Here is a 21,456-nt window from a genome sequence, read left to right as displayed (position 1 = left end):
ATCAGACATATATGGGGTGTCCGAACTACCCTTCGGTCCTAACAACCGAACTTGGGGGACTATTCCCCTCCTACTATCACTATCACATATAACATATCATGCCATCATATAAACATATCATCACATACTGTCAGACATATCTGGGGTGTCTGACCTACCCTTCGGTCCTAACAACCGAACTCTACTACTATCACATATAACATATCATGCCAGCATGTAACATATTAGGTAGTAGCAAACCTAGATGATGTCACAAAGACAATCATCTAACATACAACTCCTACTGGTGGGTCGACATTATGGCCGTAAACCCACCGCTACTGATAGGGTAACTCACCTCACACTGCTGAAGTCCAGCGGATACAATCCCACACCGCTGAAGTCCCGCAGACTCAACCCAGCTGCAGGATGACATATTCCCGAACTATCAATACCAAAATAACACCCAATTAATAATTGGGTTCCACTACATAACCATAAGTACGTACTTGGGGTCATTACTACATTACCCCATGCTTGGCTTTATTCAAGCCCATGGCCCAATCCATAGGTCAAAAGTCAACTATGAGTCAAAGCCCATCATATGGCCCAATTTTCTAAATTGGGCCCAAACCCTTACAAGGTCTTACCATAAGGCGCAACCATTTAGTCCAGTCCAACATTCAACATTCTAATAGCCTAATAATACATAATCATAAAGGCCCAAACTATGGCCCATCTATGGCTCAATTTTCCAAATTAGGCCCAACTCCTCATATGGGCCTTACCACAAGCCCTTTAATTATTCTAGTCCATTTGCTTGATCTTGGATGGCCCATTAATAACCCAATCATCAAGGCCCAAATGAAAGGTCTAATAATAAATCCAAGTGAAATTAGGGTTTCACATAAAATGATGAGTAGGGTTAAGTTTCATACTTAACCCATTAAGGACTTAATCCATTAAGTCCACTATCGCTTAGATTAATCTTGCCAATGATTATTATTTATTATTCCACATTATTAATAATTCCCTTGTGTTCCAATTAAATTCCCCAAAATTAGGGTTTTGATGGCGTTAGGGTTTTCCAAACCCTTATTAGGGTTTCCAACCCAAATACTAGCCCATTTATTAATTTTTTGGGCTTTTAGGTCATTTAGGGCTTTATTGGGCCTATTAAGGTCTCTTTGGGTCAATTAGGGTCCATTAGACCCATTAGGGTTTCCTTAAGCCCATTGATCACATGTTTGGGCTTTTATGTCCATTTAGCCTTATTGGGCCCACTAGGGTTTCAAGGCCCATTAGGGTTTTAGTCCCTTGTCCAAACATCCCAAACTAGCAATCCCAACACAACTAAGCACACCACCACCCGACAAGGCGACCGGTGGCGGCAGCCACCACCCTAAGGTGGTGGTTTTCAAGTTCTTTTCATTATTCCATATTTTTTTGTTACAATTACAATGAAAACACCAAAGTAACACACCCACTAACTAAGCTAAACATACACACATAACCACCTTGGTTGTCGGCGGTGGTGAGTGGTGGCAGCCACCATCATATGGTGGTAGTGATGCCATTTCCAAGAGCTTCAACCACATATACACACCAACTGAAACAAACAAATCTTCACTACTTTGCTCGGGAAAGGAAGCCAACGACCCAATGACGGCGGCAGTGGCGATTTTACAATGGCAGCCACCACCTCACAGTGGTGGCGGTGGTTTTTGATAGACTCCGGTCTTACAGCCACACACACAAGAACCTTGAAACAGAATCACACCCATAGGAACTCACAGTCACCTCCCATGGTGGCCGGTGGCAGCGGCGATGACGGAAAAATAGAAAGAAATGGCCGCAGGAGGAGGCATAAGACGTCGAACCCAAGAAGGAACAAGAAGGAGGTGTCGTCAACATTCCGAGAGCCTTGTAGTTGCTCATAGCCCACGCGATGACATCCCTCGCTCCGATCTCCGGTCTTCAAAGGCACCTCCGGTTGCACAAACGTCAGTGACGACAGGAGGTCACGAGTCGGCGACACCCACGACGTTGTATCCTTCTCCAATATTTGACTGATGTAATGCTTGATCCCGGTTCTCATCGGTCTCCTCTATTGCCGGCAACAGAGGCCATTTGACGGTGCTAGCTGGTCAGAGGTAGCAGCGGCGCCGGAGATGGGTGAGGTGAGAGTGGTGACTGCATATGATATTAGGTTTAGGGTTTTAGGAGGCCGGTGCATGGTGATGGGTTAAATACCCGCATCCTATATAAACTTTCTACAGATTTGTCACAACCAGCCTCTCCTTACCATATCTTTTCCAAACTAAGCCCAAATTTTACCTTTTCTACCCCAGCTTCGAAAATTCCCTTCAAATTTGATACCTGATTTACCAAACCACCCCTAGGCCTCCAAAATCTCTTCAATGAAGTCCCAATAATTACCCTTTAGTCCCCGGCTTCCATAATACTTACAAATTAAGTCCGGGTTTTACACTTTTAACCCCCAATCTCTTAAAGTGTGACAATTAGCTCTACGAGACCATCATTTTATATAAAGTTATTTATTTAGGGTTTCTATTCATTCATTAATTTATTTATTTAACTAATAAATAAACGGGTGTTACAAAAACCTTCTTTTATTATTTGTTTTTAGTTAGATAATTCTAGTAGTTAGTTTAATTATTACCGTTCACTGTGTTCGATACCCTACTTGCTTAAACTATACCACAAATCGATAGGTACACCGCCTTTCGTGTGTTAAATTTATGTTAAAATAGTGAGACTAAACACATCATGTATTCATTCTTGATTTATACAACAGAAAAATTCCAGAAATAATTTATAAATAAAATGAATAAAAAATTCATACAAATTGCACAATTAAATAAATTTGAAGTTTCAAAATTTTAATAATAATCCAACCATATTATCAATCCAACCCAAATGGGTTAGCCCTTTATTTGGAACATAAATGTCTTTTCTTTTGAACCATTTTCCACCCCCACCTCCAACAGGAACGTCATATTAAACAATATTTGCAAAATAACCCAAAATTGAAAGAAACATCATGGGAGAAAGAACCAAAACAAATGAAATGGGTGAGGTAAATCAGAGTGGAGCAGGGGAAAAGGGAAAAGAACCATATAATCTTTTATCCCTTGCTGCATATATTCCTCGATAGTTCGGTGGTTTGTTTCTTACTGCATAGAAAATAGACCTCGTAAAAACCCTAGAGGAGAAAGCCTAGGAATGGAGAGGATGATGAAGAAAGCATACATTTTTTCTCTTACGTTCAAGATCGATGTGAGTGGAGAATAATCCGAGGACAATTGTATTGGTTTCTCGGCAGTGCAAAAAGATTGCAATGAAAATGAAAAAACTAACCTGGAGAGGGTTATTTTCTGGCAACAACAGGCGATGGAGAGGGCAATGAGTGGTGAATGGTTTCTTGGGTATGATTGTGACTGAACTAAGAGAGCGGATGCAATAAAAAACATATTTAGTGTTGACCAATCCAATTGGGTTGAAGATAAAGGATGAACGATTCAATTTTGACCTATTCATTTGGAATATGAGTTTTGTTTAGCTTCACATAAGATTACAAGGGATAAGAATTAGATATAGTTGGGATGAGTCAAACGTCTATGTAGTAGGGTCGATTCAAACATGTACAATATTTTATGCATTGAATAATTATAGTCGGTGCTATATCATTCGTACACTTAAATTCAATGTTTGACTGTAAATATTTTAATGCATAAAATGTTTGTACATGTTGTATTATTATTTGTATGACTTAAAATTCAACATTTGATCAAATATGCTTTATAAGGTATAAAATGTGTGATCAATTTTAAACCAATCAATTCATATAAGGTAATTTTAAAATTGTAATAAATGAAAATTATATCCAAATTTAACAATTCAATAATTAAGGAATATTAAATATATAAGACCTGTAATTAAGGAACATTTCTAGAGATCACAATTACTTCATCATCTCTATGCCATACCCTACAACACCATCACCTCTACCCCCGATCACCATCTCCAACATCAAAAGCTTCAACTTCGTCCTCAAAATTTCCGATCACATCCTGTTTAATCCAATCGACTTGTGAATTCATAGTCCAATAGTTAGATCTTGATTAGAGACCTCAAAAACTGAATCATCCGACATGATTTGTGCGATAATTGTAGAAGCCTTGACAAGTTCGGAGATTGTTTTATTTAAACAAGATATCAAAATTTTTAATCATATAACCTTTTTTCAATCGTCTTTGATTTCACCAAGAAAGTAAAAACATTCAATTTTATCTTTGCGATATTTAGGTTTATATTTAAACTTTGTCATTTGGATTTCAATTTTAGTGTGCTAGCTGGTAGGGTCAGATTAAGGATTATCTAGCATGGTTTTGAAATTAGTTCATGTGATTGAATTTATGAATTATATTATTTTTTTCAAATTTGTTATTTGGAACCTTATTTCGTTTTCTTTTTCTTATCCTCCACTCAATAGAAACAATTTGGAAAGAAAGGAATTAGACTACGAAGTACTACTTGACAGCATGGAGTAATTTAGTTCTTAGGAGAAAAAAAGATAATCAAAATATATCAAACAATTGATTATTTTAATATTTCTAAACTTCCAAGCCACAACAGATATGTACTTCTATTCCTTTCTTTTGTAACATACGCACATAAAAATAGATAAACCATTTTTATAAGGTTGCTTTTACTTAATTTATACAGTAACATTGCACAACAACAAAAATGCATAAACTTGGATTTTATTTTTCTTAAACATGGTAGAAGTTTTAAAGTTGTGCAGAAGTTTAAAAGCTAGGCAGGAATGTAGATACAAAAGACACGTTAAACAAGCTAGAGACCCTTGCAGAAAATTCGAGTCCGGCCTACCATCACCAAAGGGCTTTGAAGGTGGTTCACGGTGGTTCTACGAGTCTAAAGATTTGCTGAATAATGGAGATTGTGTTATTTAAAAATGGTCATTCTTTCGGAATTCATATTAAAAATAGATTATTTACTGCATATTCTTCAAGAATCTCCATGCCTAATAAAAATGTAACGACCCGTCCCTGGTATGTGGTTTTTAGTATTTATTTTTGAAGTTAATGGAGGAACTCGGCGAGTCTATGTCCCGACTCGTCGAGTAGGGTCGCGTTGTTGATCAGCGTATAGATCGGCGACTCGGCGAGTCCATATTCGGGACTCGACGAGTCGGCCTGCCAGGTTGAAACCCTAAATCTTCGGGTTGCTCACTATTTAATCCACCTTATAGCCCCCATTCTCGCCTCCTTCACCCTCAGAACGCTGTGAGAAAACCCTAATCCATCCTTGAGTGATCTAAGTGTTCTTGTGTGATTTGTGAAGGCTTGAAGAAGGAGAAGAAGAAAGGAGCAAGGAGAAGAGGAGTAGTGCAAAGATCCAAGGGTAAATCAGAGTTATTTGAGCCATGGAGATACCGGAGCAGCAGCAGATAGTTCCCGGTGCCACACACTCAGCAGCCAGATCACGAGGTGAGTTTCCCTTCAGTAGGAACGGGTCTAAGGCCACAATGCCGGCCCGTTTAGCTAGCAGTAGTATCCGGACTTCGGTTCGATGCAAATTTTAGTATGTTTGATGCCTTCGTGGCTCGGACAGTATTTGGTGTTATGTGTTCCGGGTTACATCCCGATGTAGTATGCTATGTATGTACTCATGTTAGTTGATATGCTTATGTGATGCTATGTTCAGTATGTTCCGGACTTCTGTCCGATGCAGTCAGTTCCGGACTTCGGTCCGATGCAGTAGTTCCGAACTTTGGTCCGATGCAGGAGGCAAGGCCTCAGTAGTTCCGGATCCCGATCCGATGCAGAGGGCAAGGCCCTGGGTAGTTCCGGACTTTGTTCCGATGCAGTTTCCGGACTTCGGTCCGATGCAGTGGGCAAGGCCCAGTATGTGATTATTTGTATTATTTGGTATGTGGTAGTTTGGGGGAGCTCACTAAGCTTCGTGCTTACAGTTTCAGTTTTGGTTTCACGTACTTCCGCAAGCAAAGGGAAGAGCTCGAGTTGATGGCATCGCACACACACACCACAGCATCATTTGTCCTGGGAGTTGTTTTGTTTTTCATAGATGTGACTAATACATTCTTGATTCAGTTCACTTATAACACTTTATTATTGTTGTGAGATATTGACGTACGAGTTTACCTTATGATTTTATTATGGTGTTTTTAGTAATTATTTAAAAAAAATAAATTTTGGGTCATTTCTTTTGGGATGTTACAAAAAACCTCCCTTAAACGCAACGTGTCCATCTTTTAGACTAATCTTCTGCCACGTGTCATCTTTTTGTTCAACCCAATTTTGGTTTCTCGCTCTAAATTTTCTCTATGTAACGCTATGTCCGATTTTCATTTTGATTATTAATGATCCCATAAAATCAACAATAAATCTTTCATAAATCAAGCTTATTGCAAGAAATCAGGAGCACAATTTTGACTGAGATCTTCTATCGTCTTCCTATGTATAAGACAATGTGCTCTCTAGGGTATTTTTTTATTGTGACTGCTACTGCTCTCCAAAACCCTAATCGATCATCTATACACAACATCGATATGTAACTGAAAATAAGTTGTACTTTGTTTTCCATACGTTTTTTTTTTTTTTTTTTTTTTTTTTTTTTTTGTATAATGGACTGCTTCCTTCATATGTATTTTCTTCCTTTGATTTATGGGTCTCAGCCTGCTTCATCTGTTTGTGTATCTTTTTTCATATTCATCTCTTTCAATTGAGTGTTTATGGTTCTATCTATATTCTCTGTAAGGAATAATGATTTTCTGATCATTATTCACGAATTTGTCAACTAAAATTTTCTTTGTTAACGTTGTTTATAGACACACACCAATTGTTCGACAAAATTCCTCAATGACGTATAGGCGCTACGTATGATTTCTCCACCTTGCTTCTTCTCATAACCTTAACTCCAATTCCATCTCTCTTGCTCTCTGTTATCTTTTATGGGTGTGCCGTCACCCATGTTTTTTTTGGCCGCTTTCCATGGTCATCAATGTTCATCAATTTTCCCAACACTTGAATTTTAATTTCCCATGTTTGATTTTTAGGTCTATGTTCATCATTTTTCTCACATTTTTTGTATTTTAATTTTCCAGATCCAAACGGAGATGATGAAGCTGAAGCGTGAACCAATGATTTCGTTACTTACATAAGGTTTACTTATGGTGGAACTATGCCCGAACCTCACTTTTGGTTTTACTTATGGTTGGAAGACATCGATAACACACAATAATGACATTCCGTTTATATTCAATTGTTTATCTTGATTTTGTTTTCTTTGATTTTAAGGTATGTTATAATTAGGGCCATAAATCTACAAGTCGCCAAAGTAAGAGGCTTTTTTGCAAGGCTTAAGAGATGAAAAGTGAATCAATACAAGATGGCTTGTGGTGTTTCTTATTGTGTAATGTTTTAATTGAAACTCAAGATGGTGTTTTTTTGGTCTATTGTTTCTATGCATGTACTGGTTCATTTTACTAAGATAATCGTAACAAACATCAAAATATTGGCTTCACCATAACTTCTGGACTTGGAGGAATAGTGTGTTGATCAATATTTTTGTGCATGTGGTTTCAGTGAAAGACAACGTGATCCAGCCACTAATGGGTAAAAAATGTTTCAGGTTAATGAAACTTGCACTTTTTGATATCTTTAACCCACTATTGTTGAGTTAATCAAGATGAACTATTTTGATATTTAAAAGGTTTCACTTAGCATAAAATATGGTGATGTTTCTAACCATGTACACAAATTTTAATTAGAAAAATGATAAAATAAAAATCTTTAGAAGTTCAAAATAGCTCCTTCTGTGTTGCAATCATGGGCTGATGCAACATAACACAACAAAAATATGCACATTTAATTTGACATAGTTTCAATATCATGATGTTGTGTAGGAGATTAGGTTTTGATCTCATTGACAATGATGAATTTAGCCCACTTTTGGACGTTTTGGGTTGCAATATCTTGAAGTTATATTGGGTGTTTGCAGGTCTATTTAAAATCTGATTGGACTCTATGTTTGAGTAAAATTACACACATACCCTTACTTTATCCGTCTTCCTATTATTCAAAGTTTTCCAAACACTCACCTTCGGAGGTGATTGTTACAACTTCAACAAGAAAATACATCTATTTACGAGTGTGTTTATCTTTGTTTTTTCTAGCTTTTTTATTAAAATAAATGAATATTATTCCATTTATAGCAATGAACTATCAAAGTACAATGCTACAATACGGAATCCATCATCTGATTTTTATGTTGGTTTGTATTGTAAACAAAACAATCATCAAATATATTTTTGAAAGTTTCTATTACACAAGATCCCAATTATAGAAATGTACTTTCAAAGTACAATGTTATAATCAGATATCATTCATCTTTCAATGTAATTTTCTCAATACATGTGTGTGTGTTTAAACCTGTTTTTGGGTTTTTTTTTTCTATAAGTCCACTTTAAATTTAGTGTTACATGGATCATTTTATGCAAATTTAGTATGTTTATATCCTATAGTAGATATAATTCATGTAAATTAGATTTATATACAATAATGATTTTTCAAAATTTTCATTTGTTTATTAGATGAACACACATTAATATACTTACGAACAAAACATCCAATATTGTTTAAAATTAATTGTTTGTAAATTTATTATTAATAATTATAATTTTTATAATCTATGTTATTTAATTTTGTCAACCGTGTAACACACGAGTTATATACTAGTTATAATTTGTAATATCTAATTGGGTGTAAAAAGAATATATTATATTCTTCAAGAATTTCCATTTGTTATGACTTTGTTGAAGCATTTGAGTATTGTGTAAAAAATACTAGGTATTGAATATATTATATGAGAATGATAATATTCTTAAAGAATACATTGTTCTGTTTTACATGATTTTTAAAAGAATGTTTTGATGTTAATAAGAACGATTGTTATTTTAGTGCATAATATTATTCTTGATAATATAATATATATATATATATATATATATATATATATATATATATATATATATATATATATATATATATATATATATATATATATATATATATATATATATATATATATATAGGTGGATTCCTTAAGAATGTTAATTCTAAGAATTTCTCTTAAATAAAATTACATTCTATAAGAATAAAAATAGAAGATGTTCATCGTAATATGATATGAATTGTGTTTAAAAGAAGATGTAATTATTCATGTTTGATATTGTAAAATAAGATACCAAATCTTTAATAAAAATCTCATCAAATTATGAGATAAATAAGGGATCTTCCTTTTTTAAATATAGTTTAACTAGGTTATAACCCATGGAAACCACAAATTATATGTTTAAAATTATTATACAGACAAAATATTAAATGTCAAAAAAATACGATGTATTTTGGATTTGAAGTGAATCTGAATCAATATGATAAGTAATATAAACATAATACTTTAAGATAGATTTTGAAACACTTATTTGTATATAATATTGAAAGTTTTATTGGTTAAATTATCATCTAATCTAAAATCAATAACTTCATTTATTCTATTCTCCTAACTACAAAAAGCGAAATCATTAATCATAGATATGCAAATATTTCTTTTCATAATAAAGTTAAATATTATGTTCAGAATTGTATAATCATTAATTTAAATTAATGTAAAATGGTTTGAAGATATGAACACGTTCTTTATATATTTTGATTAATGATCAAATAGTCTTGTTGTTGTGAACATTGAAAATTATAATTTCATGAATTATATAAAATTCTTCGATTTTGATGGATGACAATTATTTCTATTAAAAAAACAAATTACTAAAATATAAGTTAATGATATTTTGGTTATTTTGCATACTTTATATAAGAAATTACCAATATAATTTTATTACCTATATGTTAAAATTGTTGCAGTTTTTGCGTAATTTTTTTTCTTTTTTCTAAAAATTGCATATTAAAATATAAATATAAAAAAATAGTCTAAATATTTTTGAACCAATATTCTGCAAATTACATATTACCCAATTCTTTGTTCTTGAAACAACATCCAATACATTAAATTTTGTCCTTTGTAACCATGTTGACTGTTTTTGTATTCTTTATAAAAATAAAATTACTTTTTATTTTAAACTATTTAACCAGAATAAATCCATGCGTATTTAAATGAACCCTAACATAATTCCATTTAGTTATCATTGCGTCTTACTTTTCTTTATTTCTAGTACATCAATGCACTTTGGAAAAATTAAGGCTAAACGTCATAGATTCGCGTACAAAGAAAGTTTTACATAAATGGGTAGGTTTTTTTATTTTATTATTATTATTATTCCTTTTTTTTTTTTTTTTTTTTTTTTTTTACTATGGTGGCTTAATAAGGAAAACGTAATGGTACAATGCCTTCATATAGAGAAGTTTTAAAGTACAACCTTGTGATAGAATAAAATGATAGTAACATGTTATCACAAACAATTAACCCAACTTGTTTATTTTTTTGCCACTAGTAATTTTCTATAAAACAATTGTTGTCCCAATTATTACAAAAGATGGGCACTATGAAACAAGAACATGGTATCTTTCTTGTGGTGCAATAACAAATGTTATAGGGGGTTTCCCATTCACACTCATGTAATAGAAATAAATGAAAGTACAATACTATTTTTAACATATAGCATAAATGGAGACATGTTGAAGCTAGTTTTCATACTGTAATTTTATCAAAATTTAACATCAAACTTATATAAAAAATGGCATCCAACCAATTAAACAACTGATTGCAAATTTCTTAAGTTGTATCATTCTCCACAGTCTTTTTAGAAAATCTCTAAAAGATACCTCACATGAACATTTGGAACTATGATCAAGCCATACATACAAGAAATCCCTATTATACCAAATAAAGTAATTGACTCTTTAATTGAGTGTTTATAGTGTTGTTTTCTTTTACACATACATTTTGGTTATGATCTAGTCCTATAGATAAACAGGGCAAGAAGCTCATTTTCTTGGAATTCTTTTTGTTTGAAAGTTAACATTAATAAATTATCAGTACTAAAGAGGATTCGAAATTTTAGAAATAACAAGAAACAAATAAATATGCATAGAAGTATAAAACAAAGAAAAGTGAAAAACTATTTGATGCACATACACCTTTTAACACATATCGGGTACCTAAGAAAGAAAAAAGAAGAAGCAAAATTGGCAAACATTTTGCTTGAATCAGAAATTAAAAACATGAATAATCAAAAGTAAAAGCACATACTTTAAATAAATATAGGAACAAACATAAAATGAGTCAATAATGTGAAGTAGTAAAAATAAAACAAAATCACAAACCTAAAAGTGGTGAAGGATAAATCACTTCAACCTATCATTAATGCACAAAAAGTAGAAGACGTACCTGAATCATATAGATGGTTGAGAAAGTGAAATTTGTGTGCCATTGTGATAATCTAGCAAAATCGATCACAGACTCCGTCATACGTCAAGTGTAGGAGAAAATGGGGCCAGGAAAAGAAGAAATATAAGTCAAAATATTGGTGATGAGGATAGAAAGCGCAACCCTAAGTTTCAGTGAACTTGTTTGGAAACCCAATCACCTTCCTTCAAATTGAAACCAATAATAGAGGAATGAAATTTATAACCTATACGTTAAAAACCTATTAAATTTAAAAGGGTAAATTACACCAATCATCCCTCACGCATATACCAGAAAGCGTGTTTAATTTTTATTTTCAAATTTTAACTCGGACCGTCCCTGTTTTGATTTAACATTGCACGTTTCATCCCTGAAGGACAATTTTGTTTCGAACTTAGTCCTTGCCAAAATTTAAATGACCATTATACCCTTGTGTTTTTACTTTATAATTAATATATTATCTATATTATCATTTTAAATTAAAAAAATAATAATAAATGCCCCCATCCCCTTCACTTTCCCCAACCCATCTACCTTTCATTGTTACGGATTGGAGAAAAATATACAAACACACACACACACACATATACAGTCACCAGCCACCTTCCGACGAACCTTCCCCACCCTTTTCACTGCATTACTGATCGATAAAATTAAAAACAAAAAACATACAAACACACAAAATCGATGAGAGGGAAAGAGGAGACCTATAACTCGTCGATGGTTTTAGGTGGTTGTCAAAGTGTAGATCAACAGTGGGTTAACAATGATCGGAAGAGAAAAAAGAATGAGGAGGAGCGCTGGTGAGAAAATGGAGAGGAATGCATACGAGAGCTAGGGTTTTGGGTGGTTTTTGGAGTGCATATCCGTCGAAGTGTAGTCGCCTCTGGTTTTTTGGAAGATATGGTAGTGGATCGTTTTTCCATCGGTGTACAATCCACACCCCATATGTTAATTTCTTCAAATCGATTTCATCATCTTGCCTTTCAAGATTTGGTGTTGCAGGTGTGTTTTTTCTTTTTTCCTTAAATTGATGTTGATTGGTGGCAACATTTCAAGGAATTGGTAGCGATCTTTAAAGTATGGGGGTAAGGGATGCGGTGTTGTCACTGTCGATACTGGTTTAAGAACAAGAAGCAAAGAATAGCGATGATTCTTGTAGCTTGCAACCCTCTCGTCGGAAAAACGTGATTTCTTGGTCTTGCCGGAAAAACGTGATTTTTTAGTCTCGTCGGAAAAACGTAGTTTCTTGGTCTTACCGGAGAAAGGAGATAAAATGAGACAGGGGAAAGAAAAGGGGGAGGGTGAAGATATATTTTTTCTTTTGTTTTTAATTTAAAAATAATAAATAAATAAAAGAAAATTAAAAAATAAGTTGTTAGGGGCAAAATAGTCTTTTAATGTCCAGAGGGACTAAACGTGAAAGGAAAAACAAACCTAGGGACAATCCAAGTTAATTTTTGAAAATAGGGACTAAACGTGTGTTTTGACATATGCACCAGGGACGAATGGTGTAATTTACCCAATTTAAAATCATTTTCAACTAATAAGATAATAAAGAATTTAAAATTCAATTTAGGATATGATTTTTGCTTTCAAAATTTGAACTTAAATTCAAATTGTAACAAAAAATAGAGGTATTGACTTAATAGAGAAACAACCCCTAGAAGGTGTCACGTGGCAAATAAGTATGCTAAAAAAAGGACATATTACAAACTTAGGTTTTCTTTATTAGAAGAGATAGATAGATAAAAATATTCATATAACTAATTGTGTGTAATTATATTGTAAATGACTTCCCATGTTAAGACCATGTACCCTCAAATCATAACATTTCACTCTCTTAATCAAGTAGATAAAAAGTAGTCACATACTCACACAATATTTTTAGTTCACATCTAATCTTAGAGGTAGGTTCAAATATTTCTCACATCTATTGTGTGCTAGAATGCATCAATAAAAAATTTAGTAAAAATTAAATTATTATTTAATCAAATAAAATAGATATTAAATGATTTTCATAATTATATGTATATTAAATTATATCCATACAATAATATTTTTTTTCAGAATTAATTTGTATCTAGAAGAATGAAGTATATTCTAGTATAATAAGAGTGCGTTCTAGTAGAATACACTCTCATTATTTATATTCTATGCAACTTTATTGTATTTTAATTGAGTGAATGGTGAAACGAAACAAGAACCCATACATAAAAACCTAGATGCAAATTCATTTTGAAAGAAAGTTATTGCTGACATTAATGATGAATTTAATTAGTTTCCATAAAAAAAATTATAACTATGAATATCATTTAATATTGTAACGGTTGTTCCAAGTATCATTTAATTTTATAAGTTTTTAGGGTTTTGTGCTAGGACTCAACGAGTTGGGTAGCTCCAACTCGTCGAGTAGAGATCATTTATGAGGAAGCGAGATTTATATCTTACTCAACGAGTCAGAAGTCCCAGACTCGACGAGTAGGCGCTGTAAAGGAAAACCCTAATTTTCAGGGGTCAATACTCTATTTAAAGAACTTATGGCTTATTTGTAGCCTCTTTCATCGTTCTTACGGTCCAGAGAGAAACCCTAGCCGCATCTTGGTGCTTTTTTGAGTGCGTGTGAGCCTTGGAGAGTAAAACTTGTGCTTTTTAGAAGGAAACTTGAAGGTTGAAGAGATTGAAGTGAGGAGAGGGCTTTGTGTGACAATAGTCAATTTCGGGCCAAGTCAAAGTCAAACAAAGTCAACAAGTCAAACCGGACGACTCAATTAGCCCTTGTATATTAGGGTTTACGTTGTGTAATTACTAAGCAACTCGCTATTTTAATGAGAAAACATCAATTGGAAAATTCACGTGTTTAATTTTCCTTAGTCGGGATAGTGCTAAACAATGAACCAGAGCGATAAAACACTATTACACACTCATCGGGAGTGTGTAGGACACTAAAACAAGGCTTAATGGGGTTTACGGACCTTGCATTGCGAAGCCAGACACTCAAAAATGTCACAAGCGAAACCTCTCTCAATCGTATTCACTCTATCTCTCTCTATTTTAAATCTCTCCCAAAACTTTATTTTAACATATTAAGACCCATATGTCTTAATTAATCACGTTTTTAATTCAAATCTTATCCAAGATTTAGTGGTTGGAGTAATAAAGGTGGAGTGTTGACTTTCCTTTAGCTTATGACACAAGCAACCCCTCACACCCACTCCTTGACCAGCCACACTCCTTCTACCATGCCTAGGTCATGTCAATGTACTTTTTCATCATTTCCAACCTTTTTCCACACTTTTAGAGCTGGAACATCACTCCTGACTCTTCACATCACTCATTTCCTCTCATTATACCAAAGATCAAACACAACTTTCCTTTCACTTTCTCTCTCTAAAAATTCGAGATTCCAAGGCTGATCATCAAGCTTTCTTACACTCTTGGTAAGTATAATTCATCATTCTTGTGATTATTACACTCCACTCTACTCAAATTATGGGTTACTTACACAAACTTCATCATATTTGTGTTAGATTTTCGAATCTTCAAGAAATCTTCTAAGTGTTCTTGAGTTGAACACTTCCTTTCTCCAACATCCATCCACCAAAATCACACAATGTGAGTTCATACCCCTACATTTTCATATCGTCTTAAGTTTTAAGGGGGGGGGGGGGATACAAGTTAAATCACCAAGAACACAACTAAATGCTTCTAACAACTTTCATCAGAAAAGTTGGACTCCATTCACGAATTGTTTTGGTCAACTAAAACATTTTAGTTTTAAAAAATGTACAAGGTGCAAGTAGCTCAAGCGCTTAGCTTTAAAATGGTTACTTGCACATTTCCATACATTTTTTCTACAATTTATGGTGATTTTTACAAAACTGCCTATCATTTCAAGAACCAATCTGGACCAGTTTGTGTTTATGGATGTTTTCACCTAAGTTGGAAGTCACTAAAAATCATGGGAAAATTTATGAACAAACTAGACTCATTTTCCAAACTCCCAGAATTTACGGATTCTGATTTGAATCTGTTATGAATTTTCTATAAATTTTATAAGAATGGTAATAGAAACTGTTAATAAGAGCAAAATGCTAACAATTTCATTTCACCTTGTAACATGTCGAGCAAGGTGTATATCTTTATGTAAATATATGTTATTGCAAATAAATGACATTTTGTTTGGTATATAGACATGCATCAGTTAATAAATGGATTTTGATATATATATATATATATATATATATATATATATATATATATATATATATATATATATATATATATATATATATGGAATATAAAAGATAACAATTGGTTATAATCAAAGTACTTCCATTTCATACAAACATTTGAATAAACTATGTTACATATAGTTTACGTATATACCACTACTACCCTTGTTTTGATAAACTATAATAGGTATAGTTTATGATACATTGCATAACACACTCACACAAAAAGGGTACATTTATACAAAAAGGGATTTTCATTACATTACACGTAAATTCGTTAATGACTTTATGAGACATTCGCTTCACATTTACCAATAAGTCCTGTATTGTAACCAGAGTTTCCTGGAGGGAGAGTGTGATAGTTGTATATAGATCTATATTGGGTTTGACAAACCCACACCTTAACTGCATGCAACAGTTAGATCGGTAGGTCTGGGGTGAAAATGTCATAACATTTCCGACGCCTGAAGAACGTCGTTTCAGGCCAACTAGGTCATAGCATGGCTATAACAACTCACGGAAAGTATTAACAAACATAGGAATTTATGGGAATTTCATTGAAATCAAATGCGTTTATGTCGATTTAAACTTACAATATTTTCTATAAGTAAGAAAGGTTACTTATACATTTCGGTCATTGGATATATGACTACATTACACATTTTAAGGAAAATATCGGATTTTTCTGGAACAAACATTACATTTGCAAGAGAGAGGCTTTTATCAATACAAAACAAAAGCTTATGAACTCACCAACCTTTGTGTTGACATTTTTTTTTCAAACAACTTGTATTCTAAGGAAATTACTAAACAGGTACTCAAGTGCATTTTGAGGATGGGACGTTGAGGCGTCAACATTTCATATTTTATCAACATATTGTAATTGATTTGGAAACATGTAATTCATACAATGATGTAACTCTTTCAATTATATATATATATATATATATATATATATATATATATATATATATGTTGGTTGTGTTTGCTTAAATTACTATTGCAATTGTAGTTATGATACTATACATGAAGTCCTCCACCCCGGACGTTTCCACCATCCTTGGTTTGGGGGTGTGACACTTTGGATTCGACATCTACCTGTTGTTAGTATCCATTTGGAAGTAAAAAAGTTGATACCTTGATCTCTATTTGCTTAGATCTCGTCTTATGGAAGAATATGGTCACTTTTCGTGCAAAAATGGTGTCATACGTGGATTTGGACTTGTCATGAGGATATGGTTCCAGATCTGGACACATCTGTTGTAAAACAAACTAATAGATGTGCAAGGAAACCAACAAATAATATTGAGAATTATATGTCGATTAGTTGCGAATAAAAGATCTAATTATTATTATTATATTCACCAAGTTTCGTCCAGAAACCGGATCTATCCTTCTCGATTAGATCTGATTATAAGAAAGGTAGAAGAAGACTGTCCTGTTATTGGACGAATTAACCACAAGACAGAAAAGTAAAACCGACCTGTTGATTGCTGATCTTGATCTTGAAGCAACTGCACGGATCAGACTCCTGTCCTTAAAGGTTTTTACTTCGCTTCTACTGGCTGTAAGTAACAGAGTAAAACCCCAGGATTTAATGCAGCTTGATCGATATTCTAACAACACTGGAAATCGAAAAACATAAAGCGACTACTTGGAAACAAGAAAAAAAATGCAGAAAGAGGGAGAGAGCTTTCAGATTTCGTCAGGTGTTCATGCGGCTCCTAGGGAGCTGTATTTATAGGTATTGTAACCCTAGAAGGCATCAAACGGGCCCCCATAGGCTGGCCCAAGAAACCCTAGGGCGACAACTTGCTCTCCAAGCAAGCCATTTCCTGATCCTTCTAGAATACCCTGAATTGTCCTCCACGAAGTCAATGCCGGTCAACCATTTGACCAGATCGGTCAAACCGGCTTGACCCGAGCTCGTAAAAAATAAAAGCTCCTCAGCTCCCAGCGACCGATGCAAAGTGCAAAGTGCGCCTAAATCGTGCCATTTTGCGCACTCGCGGCGTCGACTAGTGCTAGGCTAGGCTAGGCGCGCACGTGGGCTTGTCCCATTCCTTTGATCCACTAAAGCCTTTGAAGGCTTACCAAGGGAATAGGCTTATAAACCCACAAAAGTTTCTTCCCCCTACCATTGTGGGATACAAAGGAAATTGCCAACTTGCAATTCCTTTATATATAAAGTTCCAACAACCTCTAGGTCTTTCATGACTTAAAGTTGCTTCTTTACCTAGTATAAGCCCTTTTCCATGTCCTAAGTGTTGTATGAACCCAAGTTTTAGTTTTTTAGCCTTGTGAGACATTGCATGCACGTAAAGTTTGCAACTTTATGTGGTAACTACACCATAAGAGGTTGGATCTGTAATTTGGGGCCTTGGATTCAACTAAGTATGAAGTGTTTCTCTTAACTAATGGAAATGGTTTCTTAGTGAACTTTGATTTTACACATGTTTCACATTTTTCAAAATCTTTTGTGTCATATTTTAACATACCTTTATTTTGCATTTTTTTCAATGTTTTTAACATTAGTGTGAGCTAAATGTTTATGCCATACAGAAATTGAACAAACAATATAACCAGAAAAGTTCACTTCATTCACATTAGCAACCAATCCATCAATTACATCATTACCAACACTCGACACACTAGAAACACCCCTCTCAACACTAGGACCACTCATATTACCCTCATCACTAAGACACAAGCGATACATTCCCGAAGTATTGTTCGTCCTCCCAACATGTCTTCTGCCTTTAGTGATCACATTTTTTCCTCTCTCAAGCACCATCTTGAACCCACCCTTATCAAACTTGTCCGCAGAAACCAAACCCTTCGAGATAGTAGGAACATGAAGAACATCTCGAAGAGTCACCCATTCACCACGTGTGAACTTCAACCGAACATCACCCCTTCCTAGCATTTCAGCTCTGTGGCCATCAGCACAGACAATAACCGTCCCATGAGGCATGGGGTGGTAGGTGCGAAAGCTCTCTCGATGCCCACAAACATGCATAGTGGCTCCAGTGTCCACGAACCAACCTCGAGCACAGATTGCTTGAGTAAGAGAGGAGATCATGAAAATCTCTCTAAGGTTCACACTAGCCACCATATCAGTTACCTTCTCGAATGCATGTGCAATCGGTACTGATTTGCGATCTTTGCATTCTATCGCATAGTGCACAATCTCTCCACAGACGTGGAAAGGACCAGCCCTTTTGGCTTTGAGTTAGGATTCTAATGACCCGGTTTCTTGAAACTTTATTTCTTGGGTCCAAAGTTCTTCTTGCTCTGTCCCCCAAAACTGCCTTTGTGGCTAGAACTCCCAGCTGACACATGATGCACACTTTGTCCAACTTTACCTCGCTTGTCCCTGATGCGAGTTTCCTCTTTAATGCGGAGGTGTTTCATCAGATCATCCAAGGAGTAGTCCTCATATTTGTGCATCATTCTCTTAGAGAAATCTTTCCACGAGGGTGGCAGTTTTGCGATGATCGCACCAACCTGAAAGAGTTCTGGAAGAGAGATGGAGAGTGCGTTCAACTTGTTGACCATGACTTGGAGTTCATGCACTTGCTCCATAATTTATTTGTCATCAACCATTTGAAACTCAAGGTACTTGGACACAAGGTACTTGTTAGTACCTTCCTTATGTGCCTTATACTTAAGTTCCAACGCACTCCATAGCTCTTTTGGATCTTTGACCGACGAGTAAAGATCATAGAGCCGATCAGATAGGGAATTCTTGATGTGACCCACACACAATTCCTCGGATTCTATACGCAGAATCCTTTACTTTTCTAGTTCTGTAATGACCGTTGGGTCCACAGATTCCCCCTCCTTGGGAATTGGATCATCAGGAATTGGTGCCAGTTTTGGGTACAACACAAAGGAGAGCTTCAAGACATGAAGCATGAACTTGACCTTTTTGATCCAATGAGTGTAGTTTTGACCATCGAATTGGTCAAATTTAGCAAACTCTTGGTTCATGAAGTGGAGGCTAGCAGTAGTGTCCATTATTCTGTTGATTGATCACAAATAATAAAAACCTTTAAGATTGTTGTAAAACAAACTAATAGACGCGCAAGGAAATGACAAATAATATTGAGAATTATATGTCGATTAGTTGCGAATAATAGATCCAATTATTATTATTATATTTACCAAGTTTTGTCCAGAAACCAGATCTATCCTTCTCGATTAGATCTGATTATAAGAAAGGTAGAAGAAGATTGTCCGGTTATCGGACGAATTAACCACAAGACAGAAAAGTAAAACCAACCTGTTGATTGCTGGTCTTGATCTTGAAGCAACTACACGGATCAGACTCCTGTCCTTAAAGGTTTTTACTTCGCTTCTACTGGCTGTAAGCAACAGAGTAAAACCCCATGATTTAATGCAGCTTGATCGATATTCCAACAGCACTGGAAATCGACAAACACAAAGCGACTACTTGGAAACCAAAAAAAAAACGCAGAGAGAGGGAGAGAGCTTTCAGATTTGGTCAGGTGTTCATGCGGCTCCTAGGGAGCTGTATTTATAGGTATTGTAACCCTAGAAGGCATCAAACGGGCCCCCATAGGCCGGCCCCAGAAACCCTACGGCGACAGCTTGCTCTCCAAGCAAGCTATTTCCTGATCCTTCTAGTATACCCTGACGTGTCCTTCATGAAGTCAACGCCGGTCAACCATTTGACCAGATCGGTCAAATTGGCTTGATCCGAGCTCATCAAAAATAAAAGCTCCTCAGCTACCAGCGACCGATGCGTCGTGCGAAGTGCAAAGTGCGCCTAAATCGCGCCATTTCGCGCACTCGCGGTGTCGGCTAGTGCTAGGCTAGGCTAGGCGCGTACGTGGGCTTGGCCTATTCCTTTGATCCACTAAAGCATTTGAAGGCTTACAAAGGGAATAGGCTTATAAACCCACAAAAGTTTCTTCCCCCCACCAATGTGGGATACAAAGGAAATTGCCAACTTGCAATTCCTTTATATATAAAGTTCCAACAACCTCTAGGTCTTTCATGACTTAAAGTTGCTTCTTTACCTAGTCTAAGCCCTTTTCCATGTCCTAAGTGTTGTATGAACCCCGATTTTAGTGTTTTAGCCTTGTGAGACATTGCATGCACGTAAAGTTTGCAACTTTATGTGGTAACTACACCATAAGAGGTTGGATCTGTAATTTGGGGCCTTGGATTACACTAGAAAGGACCGAACACAAAAGGACTGAAGGGACTCGATGAGTTGCTTAGCCAACTCGATGTGTCGGGTAGGGTTTTCTCATTTTTGGGATCCAAAGTTATTTCAGTGACCTGATTAAGAGATTTCGGTCAAAAGATTTCGGTTTAGAGTTTTTGGCCCTTGGACATTAAGGAACTCGACGAGTTAATCAGTTGACTCGGGATTTTGATTGTATAGACTTTGAAGGAACTCGATGAGTTGTTGGATGCACTCGATGAGTTGGGATCAACATGGACTGTTGACCTTGACTTTGACCAGGATTGACTTTGAGGATATTTATGGTATTTTGGGACCGTGACAAGTGAATCACATGGTGATTATAATCAGTTGAGTTGGAGCTATGTGTTGGGACTTATCTGATCTTATCTTGTCAGTTCAATGTTCTTGAGAGGTGAGTCTCCTCACCATACCAATGGGTTGAAGGCACCAAGGCCAACCCATTTTGTGATATGTGGTAAACTCGTTGTTGTAGAGATACATGGTATGATAGTTAGTTATGCTAAGCGTTACGCTAGT

General features: G+C 35.2%; 1 long non-coding RNA gene across 1 annotated transcript; it reads right to left on the bottom strand.

Moving 5' to 3' along the window:
- Positions 1–3,899: 3,899 nt before the first annotated feature.
- Positions 3,900–11,570, bottom strand: LOC145047893 (uncharacterized). The gene is made up of 2 exons (XR_013682517.1): positions 11,449–11,570; positions 3,900–4,073 (listed from the first exon to the last, which is right to left on the bottom strand). It is a non-coding gene; the product is annotated as an uncharacterized LOC145047893 (long non-coding RNA).
- Between the last annotated feature and the right edge of the window lie 9,886 nt (positions 11,571–21,456).

Source organism: Lactuca saligna, chromosome 5 (assembly GCF_052625555.1).
Source record: "Lactuca saligna cultivar CGN05327 chromosome 5, ASM5262555v1, whole genome shotgun sequence".
In the NCBI taxonomy this organism is placed as follows: Eukaryota; Viridiplantae; Streptophyta; class Magnoliopsida; order Asterales; family Asteraceae; genus Lactuca; species Lactuca saligna.
The sequence above is the reverse complement of the archived record's forward strand: the minus strand, read 5'-3'. Positions and strand labels throughout refer to the sequence as shown.